Genomic DNA, 20684 nt, shown 5'->3' with positions numbered 1-20684 from the left:
TGCTTATAAGGAGGTTTTCTTTGTGTTCTGACTTTGTGAAGTGCTCTCTGTTTAGAACCTACATCACACCACTATACACTGCTCAATTGTGGTCTAACTATAAGAAAAAGAGTATGCAGAGACTCAAGGTTGCATACAATGATGCAATGAGGTTGTTGTTTCGTGTCCCTAGGTGGCATAGTGCCAGTCATTTGTTTGTGTCTACTAGAGTGCCATCTTGTGAGGCACTTTTAAGACAACTTATGTTTAGTTTTATGTGTCGCCTGGACAGGTCAGTGAACCATATAATTGAAGCCCTAGTCAGTCCGCTGAAAAGCTGTTATAGATACACCTCTAGGTTAAGACGACACTGGTGTAATAGCCTGTATATCCTATAGGCTAATATGGAAATTTGTATGTGTTTATGTATGTATGTATGTGTTATATGGACCTGTGTCTGCAATAAAGCTTTAATAATAATAAAATAATAATATATATATCCCAAGGACAAAAAACGATGCACGTAGCACAACAGTGACCAAACACATCAGCTATTTATTTTAAGAACGATTTACAACTGAATGCATGATTTTGTTGGAAGACCTGACAATACAAAGCACCTCTATCAGCATAATTAGAAAAAGCAAACATGGGAAAGAAGCTGCCAGCCCTGTCGGATAATTCTGTGTCTCAATTATTCATTAATGTGAAATTGTACTTGTCCCAAATGCAGCTTTGTAATTTCCTCTAGTGACAGACCACCCCAAGACGCAGACAAAAATGTTTGGGAATCTATTTCCACCTTGGTAGCATGGAAATTCTTGATTTGTCTTTATCCTAAGACCATTTTTATTACAGAAGACAGCAATAAATAATAAATTATGTATGATAGAGCACAGGACATATACATGCCACAAGTGTGAAAGGTTCTGTGCTGGAAAATATGTTGTGCTCTGGGTTTTGGTATGTGTGAATAACGTTTGAAAAAAGTTGTTGCATTGGTATGAAAATACAACATTTTGCACTAGAAGTTTGTGTGAGTATGTGTGTGTGTATGTGTGAGTATGTGTGTGTGTGTGTGTGGGGGGTACTAACAACCTCTCAAGTTTCTTAAAATGTATCATCAGTTGTTCTAATGTCCTGAAGTGTCATTACAATTTGGTTTCCCAGACATTATTCAAATAGAGAATCTGCCTTTTTGGTTTCTTCTAAAATGTCCACTAGGAGAGGCAAATGTGATATAAAAGATATTTCATGTAATGACTCAATGAATAAAATAATAGGGGTATGAAAGTCTCTGCAAATGACCCTCAGTGGAAGAAAATTCCTACCTTTTTTAACCTCTCATTTTAGCAGACATACTTTAATAAGTTCTTATTTAAATGTATTCATTAAACATGGTCTGAGGACTTTAATGTATTTTAAATATGGCCTTCAGTTGCTTTGATAAATGGCTATTTAGACAAGAGAGAGACATATATCAGGGAGAAACATTGTAAAGGTATCAGAGGTGGAAGATGATCTTAAAATGAAATATGTTTTGTCATACCATTTAAAAAAAAAATCATTAACTACTACTAGACTCTATTTCAGAAACATATTTCACATCTGTGCAAAAGGATTATTTCATAAGTTGGCTATTTTCCAAATGCGCTACATTTTTGCTATCATCTCCCCCATAACCCTTGTGTTAATCGATATTTGAATCATAATACTACGAAGATGCAATTGAGGGTAGATGTTTATTCAGTAGTTTCTATCAATAATTTACTCTGCTTTAAGTATGAAATGATACATGATACGCTATCGAACAACAATACAATCAAATTTAATAACAGACCTCTAATGCTGTTCTTTGTGATTCCTTGTGTACTTGTGTACATGAAGCATTCTTTGAGTCTTCTGAAAATGTTGCACAGTCTCAGTTCATGCACAATTTGGGCTGTATATGTTACAGGTGAGTGTCTTGTATTGAGAATCTGTAAAATTAGAAAATGTAAAATATATACAAATCTGGCAAAAACATATATATATGTGTGTGTGTGTGTGTGTATATATTATATACTGCTGGCTGATTATAGCTTTTATATATATATATATATATATATATATATATATATATATATATATATATATATATATATATATATATATACATATACTACAGCTACTGCTTAGCTATATTCAGCCTGCAACAGATTTCAATATAAATTCACTCTAATTAAGGCAAATATTTTAAAAGACACTTACTGATTTGAATCTGATTTTATCTGACGTTTTTTGCTATTGTCAGTGAACAGTTTCAAAAAGTACTTTACGGTCTATATATATATATATATATATATATATATATATATACATTTCATGTATATATATACAGTTCAATTAACAAGTAAATAAATATTTTTTAGGAAAAACTGAGTACAGCACCCATTGTATAATTAATCAGTCTGTTGTGTCTCTCAGTTATGATGAGCCGTAATGCTGAAGTTGTTAGTTTAAAGCTATTTCCTAGCTTTAGTAGTTATAATTGTACCTTATTAATGCATTTACTGCTCTGTTTTTCCATTGTTTTCCTATGTAAACATGCGCAGGACGAACATCCATGCCTGCTGCACTGTGTCTTGCTGTTTCTTCATTGTCTCACAAGACCAGCACGTTTTTAGACACTGTTTTAAAAGTTAAAGAGAAATTCAGGTCTCAAAAATGCTGTTTAACTCAAATACTTTCTGTTTCATTCGTTGCACTGCGTCTAGATTATTTTTAGAGCATGTGTCACAAAGATTTAAAGTTCTGAACAAGTTTAGCTGCAAATAGGTGACTGTTACAATGTTTAAAGGTGCTATATGTAAGATTGTCAACAAGCGTTTGAAATGTATGGAATAATATTCCGGACATTATTCAAAAGGAATTGCAAATTGTATTTGCAATTGCGTTTTCAATTTGTGGACGCATAAAATGTGACATAATCCAAACGCAATTGCAAATCGCGCATTACAGTTTGCATTTTCGTTTAAGCGAACGCACAGTGACTGCCAGATTTCAAATGGAAAAGCAAAGTCCGTTTGCAACTGTGTTTCCCATATCTTACGAGTTTTGGCCCTGTCATATTTAAATAGCAATTTCAATTACCACGTCTGCTTTTTCACTTTCTCAGCGTCGCGTATGTAGCCAGCCAAAACTCAAATGGAATACTAATTCCCTTAGTATTTCCATTTCCGATGCCTTACACGGAAACCTGTCAATCAGGGTCAAGGGTGGGATTATGCTATGGGGCGTGTTTGTCTTGGGAAGTGACGTCACTCACAGTCGACAGTCAAGAGGTGATGCCCTGAACAGACGCCGGTTTATTTTAAACAATGGAGGTAGTGGTAATAAATGTTTTTCTCCAAAACACGTTGGGAACAATTATTTGCACCCTTTTATTAAATACTTTTTGCAACCTCCTTTTTACAAGATAACAGGTCTGAGTCTTCTCCTATAATGCCTGATGAGTTTGGAGAGCAACTGACAAGAGTTCAGAGACCATTCTTCCATACAGAATCTCTCCAGATCCTGCAGATTCCCAGATCCATGTTGGCGCTTCTTCTCTTCAGTTCAGCCCACTCATCTTCTATAGGGTTCAGGTCTGGGACTGGGATGGCCATTACAGATGCTTGGTTTTGTGCTTAGTGACCCATTTCTGTTTTGATGTTTGTTTTTGGATCACTGTCCTGTTGGAAGATCCAAACATGGCCCATTATAAGATTTCTAGCACAGGCTGTCAGGTTTTTTATTTTTTCAAAAGGAGGTTGCAAAAAGTATTTAATAAAAGGGTAGCCTACAAATAATTGTTCCCAACATGTTTTGGAGAAAAACATTTATTACCACTACCTCCATTGTTTAAAATAAACCGGCGTCTGTTCAGGGCATCACCTCTTGACTGTCGACTGTGAGTGACGTCACTTCCCAAGACAAACACGCCCCATAGCATAATCCCACCCTATAAGTCCCTGTATTTCAGTGAATGGATGGAAAACAACATTTGGTCTGTCACACATTTACTGGACAATTATGGCAATGTTTTATCTTCTGAAGATTTTGGTACAAAATTTTATTTTCAGTGCAATCGTAAACATTATAATATGGTTATCCAAAGCATCCCTTCTGCCTTCCTTTTGATGGCAAAAAATGCACTACCTCATTTGTTCAACCCCCCTCTTCTCCCTTCGTTGATGATTGCTGATCACCAGTTCTGTAGTAAGACTTTGCAGAACAAATTGTTCAGTGATCTCTTTACTCTGACTTCCTACCCAATGCAATACAGCCGAAATGCTGCTTCTCTTATCTTCAGTCATTCTTCTCTGAAGAAACTACGCACATATTTCTTAAAGTTACCTTTACCACCAAAAGCTAAAGAGCTCCATTTCAAAATATTTAATGATATATATATATCCTTCAAGAGACCTCCTCTCACTTAGATTTAACTTAGAGCTAACTAACTGTATATTCTGTGATGAGAACATAGAGACCACGGATCATTTGTTTTTCTTCTGCCCTTACAGTAACATATTCTGGTGTGACATGTATGATTGGCTGGAGCCTTATCTACAGTCTCTCTCCAGTTTCACTAGAGATAACATCACATTTGGAATGACAATGAAAGACAAAAACTATGAAATGCTTTTAAACACTTTAATTATCTCAGGTAAATTTTTCATCCACAAATGTTAATATATAAAAACACAGCCTTTATTTACTGTCTTCAAGAGAGAATTTGCATTGTACTACAAGTCCCTGTGGTTTATGAAGAAGAAAACAGCAAAAAAAACTCCTTAATTTTATTGATGCCTTAAAATTAATTGAAGCCCCTAAACTATTATTTTATAACTGTTTCTTTATCTTATCTTTTTTTATTATTATTACTTTAATTATTATTATTTTATTTTAATTTACTCTCCTTTTCCTAAAGTTGTTTGTAATTTTACGTGCTCCGTTTCCAGTTAGCACTGATATTCTTGTGAATTCTGACTAAGCCAGATATTGTTATAAATTTTAAAATTCAATAAAAAAAAAAAAATTATTAAAAAAAAGCATAATCCCACCCTTGACACTGATTGACAGGTTTCCGTGTAAGGCATCGGAAATGGAAATACTAAGGGAATTAGTATTCCATTTAGTATTCCATTTGAGTAAGATATGGGAAACACAGTTGCAAACGGACTTTGCTTTTCCATTTGAAATTTGGCAGTCACTGTGCGTTCGCTTAAACGAAAATGCAAACGGTAATGCGCGATTTGCAATTGCGTTTGGATTATGTCACATTTTATGCATCCACAAATTGAAAACGCAATTGCAAATACAATTTGCAATTCCTTTTGAATAATGTCCGGAATATCATTCCATAGGCAATGGTTACTGCAGCCCAAATTCAAAATATTGTAGAGTTGTCTGCCCCACCCCAGACTCGAAGCTCATGCGGGTGGCCAGAATGTTAACACACAAATTAGCTAACACAGCATCCGTTTTCAAGGATTTCTGGGCTTTAAGCTGTCTCTATCTTCCAAAGGCATCTTCCAATATTTATGCTTGTGTTACTACACCTCTGGTCTTGGTGGTATTTAGACGGATGGCGACGTTTTTTAAGTCGGCTGGAATTTGTTATCTCTGATCCAGTTCGTTTGCTGGCTTCCATGGCTGCAGCACGCAGTGTTGTTTGCCTGCAAACTTGTTCAAATCTGGCAACCCAGCGGTGTCAATATACTATTGGTAAGTGGGCAGTGGGCGGGATCACACAGGCCAAAACAAACAGAAATTCCGCCTGGAAATGGAAACTTCAAGTTGAATAAAATGGCTGTAGCGTTGTTATCGGAGAAGCCAATATTTCAACTTAGCATGTTTCCTAATTCTCTATTGACAAATTATATTATGGTCATATTATGATTTAGTAGGCTACAGTAAAAATATGAAATTTAGCAACATTAACATTATTCCAGATTGTTCTGCACCAAGCAAAGTTTCAGTGCTTTCAGCAATGTTTTTCCTCCCTTCTCTCTAGTGTGCTGAGGGGCCGCTGTGCCTTGTATGTTTACTATTACAATGCTGTAATTAATGTTGCCAACGACGCTAACATAAAATGTAGCCTTTTACAACATGGTGAACAATACACTGCTGTGTTAGAATATAAGCTCCTGGTGAAGTAAATTAAATAAGACAGAAATACATTATTATTGTATACAGTAAATCCTCAAAGTAATAATAATAATACTGAATCAAATTATAATGACAAACTGTAAAAATAATCAACTGTTAGCTTATAATAATAATAAATAAAAACTGTAGTAGGTTTTACACACCCTGTCCATTAAAAAAAGGAGTGTTTTGTAAAAATATATGTAGGTACATTTTTATTTTTATTTAATTTTTTTACAAATAATTATGTTTTTTTAAATGTATTTTGCTACAACGGCTGATAGGATGAATTTAAAATTATGATTTAAAATTCTTATATTTTAAGTAAAATTTCAAAATGAGGCCCCGGGTTGATCGGTTGCTTGGGGGCTCAGAAATCGTAAACCTGCACAGTGTACAATCTTATTCGGGAAGAGACAGGAATGTGTATTTCTTCTATTTTGAGCCAGTTTTAAAAAAAATTTATTATTGCATCAGTATTCACATTTTAAACTCCTTCCTTTTCTCTCAACCTCTCTTTCACTTGCATCAGCAGGAGTCAAAGATAAGAGAATTGGTGAAGATGGGCTAAGATATGTTGATGAAAAGGGATGAAAGAGGGCCGTAATCGTATTCCAGTATATTTAAGAGAGTATCTTGGGGTTTTTAAGCAGCTGGCAACTCTCGTCCCCAACGTTTATCAATTATTACTTATCTTGGAGGTTTCCAGGCCCAGGCATCTAAGATAGTTCTAAAGGTTCTTTTTTTTTTAGCCACTTCACTTTTTTTTTTTTCCTTTTTTATTTATTTTTTTTTTTGCACTAAGCACAGCCCATTTGAGGTGCATACTGTACAGCGTATCTAAGAAAATTATTGTTTCTGTGACACTTCCAACTGCTCCATCTCCTCTTGAAAGTGACCCAAGCATGAAGAAATGTGCCTGTTAGCCAACAGAGTTTTTAAGGTTTTACAAGTATTGGCCAGCAGCATTGGACTTGAACTAAAAAAGGGAAGTCAAATCCCTGATTCATCTAGTTCAGTCGAGAGAAAAAGAATGTGCAGAAAGGGTATTGTTTTTCATAGAGTCTTTTTTCAAATCCTTGAAAAAAAATGGTTCTTTTGATTATTTTCTGGCAATACTGAAGAGAGGTGCTGGAAGTCTGTATACATTTTCATGGAATCCTTCCCAAATTGAGAACTGTTAGAAAGAACCACTTATCTATGATTAAGACTCTATTTTAACACTAACCTAATTGTCATTTAATTACACATGCACACATTAATTTTGCAATTTTTTGTTCGATATGGATCCACTCTCTTTTTCAATTAGGCAAATGAACAGCATATTTACATAAGTACAAGGGTCATTCATAATTCATCATAATTAAACCATTTCCCTGTGTTGCACTCGTGACCACCTGTTGGCATTCACACTAAATATTTAATACCATTTCACCTCCTTTTTTTCTTGGTTTTAGCTCTTGGATGTTTTGTTCCAATTTATATATTTTTTTTACATATACTTGGTGGATAAGCGAAGAAATAATCTGGATCGTCTCTTTCAGGCTAGAAACTTTGCATTTTAACTTTTTTTTTTGGAGATCCCTTTTTTCCCCCTCAATATGAAATATCGTCTTTAATAAAAGTGAAAGCGAGAAGAGAAACACTCTAGATAAGTCCGCTCTAACCACACAGAGGCGCAGGTCTCTGAGAGACTGATTATCATCATACCTCAATGCTAGACTTCTCAATAATTAGAGGATGTGCTGCTTTGCTGCTTTGGCCTTGATCTCCCTGGCTAGGCGTATATTACCGCAGCCCTTGTCTCTCCCGGTGCTCTTTGCCTTCTGGCTGATGGAGAGCTTTGCACATGAAAGGTCTGTTAATGTCCTGCATCATGGGAACAGGCACAATTCAGAATTGGTGAACAGGACACTCTGCTTGCTGGTGTCATCTGCTTGGGAATGATGGAGTTCCATCAATCTCTCCATGATGTAGAGGCTGCAAAAACAACAACAACAACAATAAAACACTTACTCATGCAACAAAATATTTAAAAAAAAAAAACATTTGTACGGTCCAGTTCCGCAGTTACGCTGCCTTTTTTAAAAAAATGGTAACTGGTTAGAATTATATAAAAGAACATTTTATAACTTTCTATTTAAAATGACATTAAGATACTCTGTGCTAAGGGTGATGTACCAGTTGCAGTGTTGCCAGATCTCGCAAGAGAAACAAGGAACTTGGTCTAGAAAACCAAGGAAATTGTCTCACTAAGTTAAGCAAAATAAGCTATTAAATATTTTCCCATGTGAGGAATTCCAGCACAGAAATCAATACAAGCAAAGCTAACCCTATCCCTAACCCTTCATTTTTAAACCTTAGTGTGACTACAGAAAGTACTTTTTGCCTCTAATATTTTTTAACTGTGCATGTATATGTAGTAATGATATACACTAACTGAGCATTTTATTTGGAACACTATGGTTTTAATTGTGTGCTCAATGTGGTCTTCTGCTGTTGTAGCCCATCCGCCACAAGGTTTGAAATATTGCGCATTCTGAGATGCTATTCTGCTCACTATAATTGGACAGAGTGGTTATCGGAGTTACAGTGGCCTTTCTGTCAGCTCGAACCAGCATTGTAATTCTCCGTTGACCTCTCTCATCAACAAGGCATTTCTATCCGCAGAACTGCCACTCACTAGAGGTTTTTGGCACCATTATGAGTAAACTCTATAGACTATTTTGTGTGAAAATCCCAGTAAATCACATTTACAGAAATACTCAAACCAGCCCATCTTGCACCAACAATAACGCCATGGTTGAATCACTAAGATACATTTTTCCCCATTCTGATGGTTGATGTGAACATTAACTGAAGCTTCTGACACCTATCTGCATGGTTTTATGCATTGCACTGCTGTCACACGATTGGCTGAATCGATAACCACATGAATAAGTAGGTGTACATGTGTTCCTAATAAAGTGCTAATTGAGTGTATAGTTGTTAAAAAGGTCTTCTAGGAAAGTTGTTAAAAAGGTCAGTTAGGAAAAATAATGTGTGATGGATTTTAGGTTTTTATTTTTGTTCCTTGAACCGTTTTTATTCCCTGCCATTTATATAGTAAGTATTGTCTTTCAGAGCATGATCACAATGCCAAGGCAAAATTGATTAATCATAAATGTGTATACATGCAGGACAAAGCAGACCTATAAACACATTTTCTAGGTTGGTTAGTATGAATACAAACAAACTGGACAGACGATTTCAGTTACATGACATTTTAAAAAGTTAAATTATTGTTCTAACTGAAATTGAAACATGTAAATAAACTTATAGAGTTGCAAACATCACTTCATGGTCATTGAGCATACTGTTATCTGCAAATCAGAATGGTAAACATTAAAACTCTTTAATTTAATTTAAATGAGTCATCTCAACAGGGCACCAGAAACATAGGCTATAATTATCCACATGAGTGTCAGAGTGAGAGACAAAATAAAACAATTGAATGTGTAATGAATGGCACTAACAGTGCTACGATCTGTCTAGTAATAGGCCACAATAGAGCGTTCCCTTCTCCAGATGTACTTTGCTCTCTAAAATATAAATAATTACCTACAAGTCCATCCACCATTACCCATATTCAAAGACCTTTTGAGACCAATCTTATGGTTATTCTCATCCATTCAGTTGCAGTCAAATTCAGCCAGATTTCCTACTAATTCCAGATAATAACATTGTGTTTAATTAACATTAGACAATTAAAGCAGTAATTATTAATCATAGCTAGCTCCCCACAGGCACAAGACACAAAGATGTTTTTAACTCATTATTGGAGTTCCTCCAGCACTCATTTTGAAGACAATTGTCCTCATAGGCATTGAGTTAAATTACATAATAACACTTGTGTTTATATCGCCATTGTGGAATCTGTAACGGTCAGAGTTCAAATAAGATCCTGCAAAATAGTGAAAAAATGTAATATGTGAAAACAATGTGAAATATGTTTTGTTCCCAAGAGAGAAAATCTCTATTACTGTCTTTTCAATTTTTGGGACAATTTCACATTGCAAGTTGTGTACATATAATACCTGCGATATGATTGCCATCAAACCCTTTCTGGTTTGCTCTGTATATAAATAGAATTCATTGATTGGTTTGATGACAGCTTTGATTCCTATTAGGGGTTATTCTTTCTTTGTTGTCATAGGAATAAGCTTGTGAAATGTCACAGTGACAGCTCTTATTTGCCTCATTGGTTCTATGGGTCTGGCTTGCCCAAGGTTATGTGACCTTACTCCACTCAGAACAGAGAGAGGAAGATATACAGAGACAGAAGTTGTGTTAACGGCAGTGTGATGGAGGCTATGAGGTTATAACTCTACCACACCACCTGCAGTGGATCAGGGTTATTGAATGGTTATATCAATCACTTGTCAGGAAGCAACATTTCTTGAGAGTTTGATGATATTGTAAAGAATCAGATCATTAAACATTAGCATCTGCTGAGGAATGTGATTTTCACATTAGCCTATATGAATAAGAACACATTCTCTGTGGTAAGGCTATTCTCAAAGTATATATAAATATATAACAATGTGTTTATCAACATAAAATTCTGTATAGTAAATTAATATAGAAACCTGCATAGCATGGTTTATTTTCAGGTTACGATTTATAACAATTCAGGTTCACTCATGTAATGAAATATCAGCCATATCTAGAGAACACCAGATTTCCCATATCCTACATCAAAATTAATAATCGTCATCATCAATAATTTAGTTTTCATTCTTTAAGTACATGCCAAGCTGAGATTCCATTAATATAAAAACCCAATAACCATGCAGTGTTTAATACACTCCCCAATTAAAACACAGAGTCCTATCAGCTACATGACAGCCCATCAACGCAAAAGCCCAAGAGCATAAGGCTTTCCAGTGTATCAGAACATGATAGCTGTCTACTATCCCTCCACCCTTTCTTGAAGGTGATCAATTTCACGGCCGCTGAGCTGTTGAGAGCGCCTAATCTGAATTTTTACCCTGTACTAATAGATGATGATGATGCGGCCTGTCAGGGCACTAATGAGTATCGTGGTAATCTTAATGCATGTTTGGGACTTGGCCTAGGGAGCGTGCTCTTGTTGTGGTCTGTATGCTCCCTGGAACTGCCAAAGAGCTGCACTAATTAACCCAAAATCAAGGCCTCTTTAGTCAGTCTGAGTGTTTGGAATTTCAAATGCTGTTCAACCACAGGTAATGGGCACATCCTAATTAATTTCCTTACAACATCTGAATTTGAATGGGGGGAAATCAGCTCTGTTTTAAGTGCAAAAATACAGTCCATGTTTGCTTGGTTCCTTCATATTTTTTTCTTATTTGATTTATTTGAAATTATGTATTATTTTAAATTGTGTTGATTAAATTGTATTCATCATTTACTTTAATGTTCCCATTGGGAGTTCATTATTGACTATTAAGTCATTTATAAATGCATTATAAATCATTGATATGCAGTTATATCACTATGTATAAAAGAGGCAACTTTTATGCAATACTTTCTAAATTATCATTTTAACTATGTTATAAATACATAAAAGAGTTATTTGTACCTATTAATAAAAATTTAAAAACGCCATAATACATGATTTGTCACAATGCAGCAAAAATAAACTATTATAATGAGATTAAAAGGAGGGATTATAACTAAATTTTTTGCTACCGTCTGCCTTGTTTTTATATTAATTACTGCAATGTCTTGAATCACTTGCATTGTCACTTTCCTTGTCATGTTGATGTCAAAAGAATGGTGCTACTCTGTGTGGCGTCCCTACTTACTTAGTCCTAGCTGCCTAAAGTCCTCTGCAGAAAAAAACTTTCAGGTCTTTATGCTCATTCAAGGTCTTCATGCTCATTCACAGTTTATAGCCTTCATGCTCATTCACAGAATATATCATATTATAAAGCCTGATGACTATTAAACCATACTGAACTTTGTGTAGAGGATGTATATGAATAAATGCTTAATTTTGTCCACTTTAAATGTAGGTATATTTTCATAGGTAACTAATACTGAATAAGTGTTATTAAGCATTTATAATCTGTGGGGTAAAATGTCTCACAATTTGGCAGGTTTTGCATGAAAGTCACCCTTTTTATGTATATTGTTATAACTGCGTATCATTGATTGCATTTGTAAATGAATTATTAATCATTAATGAACCACTTCATCAACCCTTAACAAAGGAAATATTAATCTAAAGTGTTACCTGACTTGTAGATTTAAGGACATTATTTTATGGTCAACTGTAGGCAATTCTAGTTGTAGTTTTTCTGTAGGCAGAAGTTGTAAAAAGGCTCCATGTACTCTAGTGTCCTCCTGTCACGATGTACGCCTGATGCCTACAGACTGACAAAGGCATAGCCGTCCTTCTGAAACACCAGGGCCCCACTACACCGTCTGAGCCATACAAGATGAACTACTCTCAGTTTCCATAACATTTCTTTTTTTCATTATCCTCTCCGGAGCATGTCAGAAAAAAAAATAGAAAAGATCTGAACATTTTCCTTTCTGCATTTGAATTTACATCTTTTGCTCATTTCTCAGAGTCTGCCCCTCACCAGGAGTATTCTAATGAAGGGGAGAGTAAGGGCTCTGCTGGGATCCCTAAGAACCTGGAGACAGGAGAGAATGCGGGCCGGTGATGGCACGGCAGCCATGATTTCCATATGAGTACAATCAGTTTGCCGACTTTTAAAGTGAATGTTTAAGTAGCCTAAGAGATGGGGCTTTGATTTGCCCTCTGATCAAGCCCAAGACGTCTCATTCAGAGAATAATGATTTTCCCCCTTAATTTCACTGTGTTTCCTTCTTATCTCTGAGCTTACAGGTAGTGTAAAACCCAGTGGTATTGTCTTCCCAGAGTTGTGCGGGTGAGAATTGCCTTTTTTCTAGTAGATTAGAGATGTGCGTGGAGGGGAGCTAGATGAGAAGAAGAATTTCAAATGGAGATTGGGGTAGTCATTAGATGCTGGACAGGTTGTCAGGGAGGATGCCTTAAACTTTGACTTGCGAAGAGTAGAAAGAACCATATTTAAATGTATATTTACATGAATACAGAAAAAATGTCATGGACTCTAAGTAGATAAAAATAAATGGATTGAAATGTTTAATTTTCTGAATACTGATGTCAAGTAAACAGTGAAACACTTCTCATTCATGCACATAAACACTTCAACAACAAATTAGCAAAAATTCCATAAAATATATAATTTTTTTACAGAGATAAGAGTGGCATAAAACTTGTCTTGTGACAAATAATAATAGAATGAGATGGTGAAATCAGAAGAAATTCTTTGAGCTGGCTCATACAAAAACATACAACTTATATAAATGCAAAAAACCACAGAGAAAATAAACGAAGCAACAAACTATGTTATTACAATTTTCCCTACTCCTACTCCTACTCCTATCCTAAACCTAAACCAAATCAAACCATAAAGTCTAACCCCTTACTCAAACCTAAACATGATTTTCATAGGATAATATTTGTTGTGTACCACAGAAGAAAGAAAACATCGGGTTTGGAATGAAAGATAAGCATATCACAGGTTATTGACACACATCAGTCATTTGTATAGCATAGCTTTTCTAGCACGTGATGGGGCACACCGGAAAACAATGAAGAGCCTCATCACCACTGACTTTAAAAAGCAATAGCGCCTCTCCTCGAAAGACTGGTCTCTACACATTGGTGTCTTCATAAGACCAGGAATGGAGCGTGGAGGGTCCGGTGCAAGTTAGACACTCTAGTGTGATTGCAAGTGTGATTGGAGCGTGCATCACAGACGACAGGCAGGATTCCAGGCCGCTATTCCCCTCAAATGCTGAGGAAATGCGTGAGGCCGCAGGACCCCACCCACTATCACCTGGACCTTACTTTCTGATCACTACCCTTTCTTGTATGTAAGGTGAAAATTCAGGTAAGTTACAAAGTCTTTGAACACAGTTTTTGGTCTGCGGTACCCACTTTTTCAAGAAAAGAGCAATTTTCGCACTTCCTGGGCCCTATTCTTCCTATGTCAATGCCCGTCGGGCACCATTTCTTTCTGGCATGTTCGGTACCTCGGAGACGGGTCTCCCACCTCCATGCACCCAGCTTTGGCACAAATCTGCCCCCGATGTGATGGCTTCCACGGGCTAGGAGGACTGAATTCTTCCTCTCCCATCCCATGTTGTTCAGGGAGCGGTCCCAAGGAACCAGGTAAGCGCTTTGAAGTCCCTGGACTCAGCACGGCCACAAGTGGCACCTCGGGCTCCATGGTCTCCGGCGAGCTTGGGGGCGTGGCTCGTACTCCCCAACTCATCGCGGTGGCTGATCAGGACTGTCCGACTTGGCTATGTGATTCAGTTCGCCCAGGTTCAGGCCTTGCTTGCGGAAATTGTAACCCTCCTACGGAAGGATGTGATAGAGCCTGTTCCTCCAGCCAAGATGAAGAAGGGATTTTACAGCACCTACTTCATCATACCCAAAAAAGGTGGCAGGATGCGGCCAATGTTGGACCTGCGAGTTCTGAACCGGGCTTTGCACAGACTCCTGTTCAAGATGCTGATTCAAAAACGCATCTTAGCGAGTGTCCAGCATCAGGATTGGTACGTGGCGGTAGACCTGAAGGACGCATTCCCCTTGGCACATACGTGCTGGTTCACAGCTGGCCCTGGGGCTGTGCAAAAATGCATTTCTCCCAGTGAGCCTACATGCACAGATGTTGTGCAAGGTCAGGGAGGACGAGGAACAGGTCATCCTAGTGGCTCCTTATTGGCCCAACCGGACTTGGTTTTCAGACCTCATGCTCCTCGCGACAGACCCACCCCCTTGGCGAATTCCCCTGAGGAAGGACCTTCTTTCTCAGGGACGGGGCACCATCTGGCACCCGTGACCAGACCTCTGGAATCTCCACGTCTGGCCCTTGGATGGGACGCGGAAGACATAAGTGGCCTACCACCAGCAGTGTTAGACATGATCACTCAGGCCAGGGCTCCCTCGACGAGGCGCCTGTATGACCTGAAGTTACATCTGTTCACTAAGTGGTGTTCTTCCCGACGCAAAGACCCCCAGAGATGCAGGAGAGGCTGGAGGGGCGGCTGTCCCTCTCCACCTTGAATGTGTATGTTGCAGCTATATCGGCACATCACAATGCAGTAGACGGTAATTATTTAGGGAAGCATGATCTGATTATCAGGTCCCTGCAAGGAGGTTAAACCCCCCCCCCCCAGACCATGCCTCATTCCCTTGTGGGACCTCTCCGTGGTCCTTTGGGGTCTAGGGGAAGCTCCTTTTGAGCCCCTCGAGTCAGCTGAGATAAAGACGCTCTCCTTAAAGACTGCCCTCCTGACGGCACTCACCTCCATCAAGAGAGTAAGGTACCTGCAGGCATTCTCTGTCAGCGAAACATGCCTGGAGTTCAGTTCCTCTCGGTTACTCTCATGTCATCCTGAGAGCCCGACCGGAATAAGTGCGCAAAGTTCCCATGAATCCATTGTGGTTTCTGGTGCGTGCTTTACGCATCTACTTGGATCGCATGCATAGCTTTAGAAGCTCCGAGCAGCTCTTTGTCTGCTTTGGTGGGTAGTTGAAAGGAAGTGCTGTCTCCAAACAGAGGATCGCCCACTGGGTCATTGACGCTATCGCTATGGCATATCATTCCCAGGACATGCCACCCCCTGTGGGGCTGCGTGCCCATTCTATCAGGGGTGTAGTGGCCTCCTGGGCTCTGACCAAGAACACCAGTTTAGCAGACATCTGCAGAGCAGCAGGCTGGGCAACAACTAACACATTCCACGTTGAGTCGGTTTCATCCTGTGTTTTGTCAGGTTCAAATAGGTAAGTCTCGGGACAGCTCGCCGGGTGTACTGCTTGCAAATAGGGACTTTCCCCTCCCTAGAGGCGAAGACGTGCATTAACAAAAGTGTGGACCCTGGATACCTTTCCTCCTTAGCCTTGTGGCTGGTGATTTTTCGGAGAAACTCGCCGCCGTTCCAATACGTGTGTCAATTAGGAACCGTACTGTGGTAGATGATCCACATGTGCTGGTTATCCCATTGATAACGTATGATGAGTTTTCTGCAAAAGGGTTTCCCTGTTGGTAAACCGTGTCTTCCTAGGGCAGAGGCCTCGTTATGTTTATAGTAACGACCGTACTCGGTAAGACCATGTGATATATTCCCACTCTAAAGCCCCCCCTCCTCTTCGGGTGGGGTGTGCTCTCTGCGGTGTCCTCCTCTTTGGAGGGACACCCCCCAACGTGGACCTTATATGGTCCCCAGCTGAACGATTTTGTTTCTTTTGGGGAGAAAAAAGAGAATAGGCCGCGGCTGTGTCCTTATTTTTAGGTACAGGGGACCGTTTGATGCCAACGAGTGCGTTGGGAGTAGTTAAATGATAGCCTGGTGTGCTGGATACGAGGCACACAGAGCTCTGCCCGTCTCGCACCGCCAGTCCACGTAACACAGTTCTGTAGTTGTGGATGAGTGGTTGCATTCCAGCTACTTATATACCGGTATGTCTTGGGGAGTGGCATGCAAATTCCACTCTGCAATTTTTTTTGGCCTTTTCTCAAAGATCAGAGATGTCTGGGGCTCCCAGGAGCAACCCCTAGTGTCACTACATTGACATAGCATCTCGTTCCCTCCATAAGGTAACAGAGGTTACGTTAGTAACCATGACATATTCCACTGCGGCAGAGCGAAAGGGAAGTCCAAGGTATCTACAACAAGGCCAGGCACTGACTCTGGATACCCTTCCTCCTTAGCCTTGTGGATTTTTCTGGGAAACTCGCCGCCATTCCAGTAAGTGTGGCAATTAGGAACCGTACTGTGGTAGATGCTCCACATGTGCTGGTTATCCCATTGATAACGTGTGATGTGTTTTCCGCAAAAGGGTTTCCCTGTTGGTAAACGGAGTCTTTCTAGGGCAGAGGCCTCTCTGTCCCCAGTCACCATGTTTATAGTAACTCCTCCCCATTCGGGTAGTATCTACCACGAGACCCCTCCACATGATGTGCTTCCGACCGTACTCGGTGAGACCATGTGATATATTCCCACTCTAAAGCCCCCCCTCCTCTTCGGGTTGGGTGTGGTCTCCGCGGTGTCCTCCTCTTTGGAGGGACACCCCCCAACATGGACCTTATATGGCCCCCAGCTGAACGATATTGTTCCTTTTGGGGAGAAAAAAGAGAAGAGGCCGTGGCTGTGTCAGCTGGTCCATATTTTTTGAGCAGTCGACTTGTCCTCAAGGTACAGGGGACCGAGTGCATTGGGAGTAGTTACCTGATGGCCTGGTGTGCTAGATACGAGGCACACAGAGCTCTGCCCTTCTCGCACTGCCAGTCCACGTAACAAAGTTCTGTAGTCAACCCCTAGTGTCACTACATCAACACAATGTCTCGTTCCCTCCATAAGGTAACAGAGGTTACGTTAGTAACCATGAAGTATTCCACTGCGGCAGAGCGAAAGGGAAGTCTGAGGTACCTACAACAAGGCCAGGCACTGACTCTGTGAGTGTGGGGCTTAATTGCAGGTCAAAACAAGATGATAATGAGCTGCAGGTGTGCGTGATTAACACTCAGGCGAGTGAGAGTGGGTTACTGAAGGTGAGGGAGAGCCCAGTGTGCTCATGTATGAATGTATGCTTCACTAACAGTCTTGTGGTAGGGCCCTTTGTGAAAACAATTACTTTAATTGGAAAGATCTTTCGAGTGGCATCCTTTTCCCACAGTGCCCTTCAAGTATGCAAAAATGCAGTTGGAAAATGCCCTAGAATAAAAAAATTGCTATAATATTTATCTGATTTAAAGCAAATCATGAACATTTGGGATGGTAATTTTGGGATAGTAAATGATGAGAGAATTAAAACTTTTGGACGAACTGTCACTTTAATGTGTTCAAAAAACATTAGTTTGGACGTGGTCTAAAAGACTGCAAACTATTAAAAAAGACTTGACATTCATAACAGAAGAAGAAACTATTAAAATACCAATTTATTGACTCCCCTTAGACATTACTTTTTCTGAGACACACAGTTAATCATTTAAGTCACAGGGAACTTTTTCCAAACTTTCTTTGCTGTTGGAAAAACAACCTTCAGCAACTCTGTATATCAGAGTTCAACCAGCAGACCTGTGCATTTTTGCTGCAAGCTATTACTCTTTTATGCCCCCTCTTTTTTCTGTGGAAAGGTGCCTCACCAATTATTTTGAGATGGATGCAGGGATGCAGAATGACTAGAGGCATCAGGTTCTCTTATATGTTATTCCAGAGGTCCATGCCTTAGGTAAGGGCAGAATGGCCAGAGGCTACGGTAGCTCCCGGGGGACACATGGGGCTCATAAACTGTGAACCTGACATCTCTCATCTATTACCTCTGCTAACTAGACCTTTAAGAAACTTGACAGCCTGTGCTACATGTCTTTTCCCCCCTACCTGATATTTTCCACAAATATGGATCTCAGTTGCTCTGTTGCTAGTACTGACTCATAATCATGCACGTAATCTTATATCAAGGACATTTCATCTTAATTCAATCCCAAAACCTCAATAAAAAACTTTTCAATACAGTGCAGATGTTTTTCCACTGTATTCACGTTTATTTAATTTTTTTACAGATTGAATTATGTGATACATTATATATTATATATACTGTATATATTAGCAGAGCCTATAGACACAGAGGCAATTTAAAAGTGAAATGCTTGTCAAGTTTCTGGTCACTTCCAGCGTGCTGGTGATTATGCGCGAAAGGCTAACATTTTAAAGCCTGTAGCTGTGGTTGCTGTTCCCCTGGCGATGCTGTTCTGAATCATACAAGCCTTGCAGGATGCCTGCAGGAATGTTCCAGGCGACTCATCACTCTCCTTTGCGAAAGGAAGCTGCTCAGAAATCCTGTCACCTTCATTTAGCCCCACGCACAGACAAGTCCCACTGCGGTCTCTGCTTGTAGATTCTCAGTCAGCAGACACACACACATACACAAACACACACACATACAAACAACTGTCTTTCCATTGGAACAGAATCCTTTACAGTTGTCTTAAAATCAAGATAAATTTCTGGAGTTATAAACATAAACATTACAACTGTAGTGAAAATTCTTCCTTTTGTGTAGATTTAACATATTTTTCAACAAAAGCACAGTTCCAGATTCCCTGATTTTTTCTGTCCAAAAATTCAAAATATTTCTCAAGCATTTCACCTGTTAAATATGTTTTTCCTATTAAATCATAAAATGTGAGGGTGAGTAAATGATGAGAGAATTTTAAATTTTGGGTGAACTGTCATTTTAATGCGTTTTAAAAAAAAACTTTGGGCGTGGCCTAAAAGACTGCATACTATTACAAAAGACGACATTCATAACAGATGAAACAATTAAAATATCAATTTATTGACTCTCCTCAGACATTACTTTTTCTGAGACATCATTAATCACTGAAGTCACAAGGAACCTTTTCCAAACTTTTTATGCAGTTGGAAAAACAACCTTCACCAACTCTATGTATCGGAGTTGAACCAGCAGATCTGTGCATTCAGCGTTCAGAGTTCTATTCTTCTCCCTGCTGTTCCAGCAAAGAAACACCTCTTCAAAAACTCTTCCAGGTTTGTAGTGTGTTTACATTGCAACCCCAAAAAAGTATAATGAGAAAAAGTACATCTTTTTAAAGATGGAACTGTATCACAAGTGTTTTCCACCTGCGAGCGATACATCCCTCTGTCTGACGGGCATGAGTGAAAAGCTGTTTTATAACAGTGCTCATTGAGACTGATTGCATCTTAAAAATCTTGACTTTAGGCCCTTGCAGCTAGCTTTCATTCTGGAAGCTGAAGCTGCTCCCCTCTCTTCCCACTAACGCTCCTCGTCAACCCCCAAGGGACCGTTTGAGTGAAACACGAGAGGAGGGGATATAAAGCGCAGATTTTAGGAGGGACTTTTGGAGGCTCAAGCCTTGCACGCTTACGTTTTCTCCATATTAAGCAGTTTGTACATTTAGGATGAGCACTATATATAGCCTGGCCATGCCCTTGCTGACACAGTGCTAGCTGAGCTTTATTGTGTTCATTTCAAACACATAAAACTCAGTACGTTTTGCTCTAGGCAAAATGTTTCAGTTCTTAAAACTCAAAGCCACTTCCAACTTCTCCCGCTAATGCTCCTTATTGGCTACCGAAGGAGCATATGAGTGAGATGCAAAATTATGGAATACAAAGCATGGAGATTTTAGAAGGTTTTTTTCAGTGGCTCAAGACTTGTGTATCTCCATATTTTTGGGAGATACACAAGTCTCTTTTTTCTCCATATTAAGTGGCTTTGCCAGAAAGTGGCAAATCGGTGTGCTCTGTACAATCACACTATGCGGAGATGAAGGTGATGCTCACTTTGCTCTTATGAGTGTAACTTGTATTCTCACGTGGGGCACTTGCAGTTTTTGTACCCGAGGATCGGAAATTGGACAAAGTGCTCTCTGAGACTGACTTGCTTGACGTTTTCACTTCAG

The sequence above is a fragment of the Xyrauchen texanus genome, chromosome 5 (assembly GCF_025860055.1).
Source record: "Xyrauchen texanus isolate HMW12.3.18 chromosome 5, RBS_HiC_50CHRs, whole genome shotgun sequence".
In the NCBI taxonomy this organism is placed as follows: domain Eukaryota; kingdom Metazoa; phylum Chordata; class Actinopteri; order Cypriniformes; family Catostomidae; genus Xyrauchen; species Xyrauchen texanus.
The sequence above is the reverse complement of the archived record's forward strand: the minus strand, read 5'-3'. Positions refer to the sequence as shown.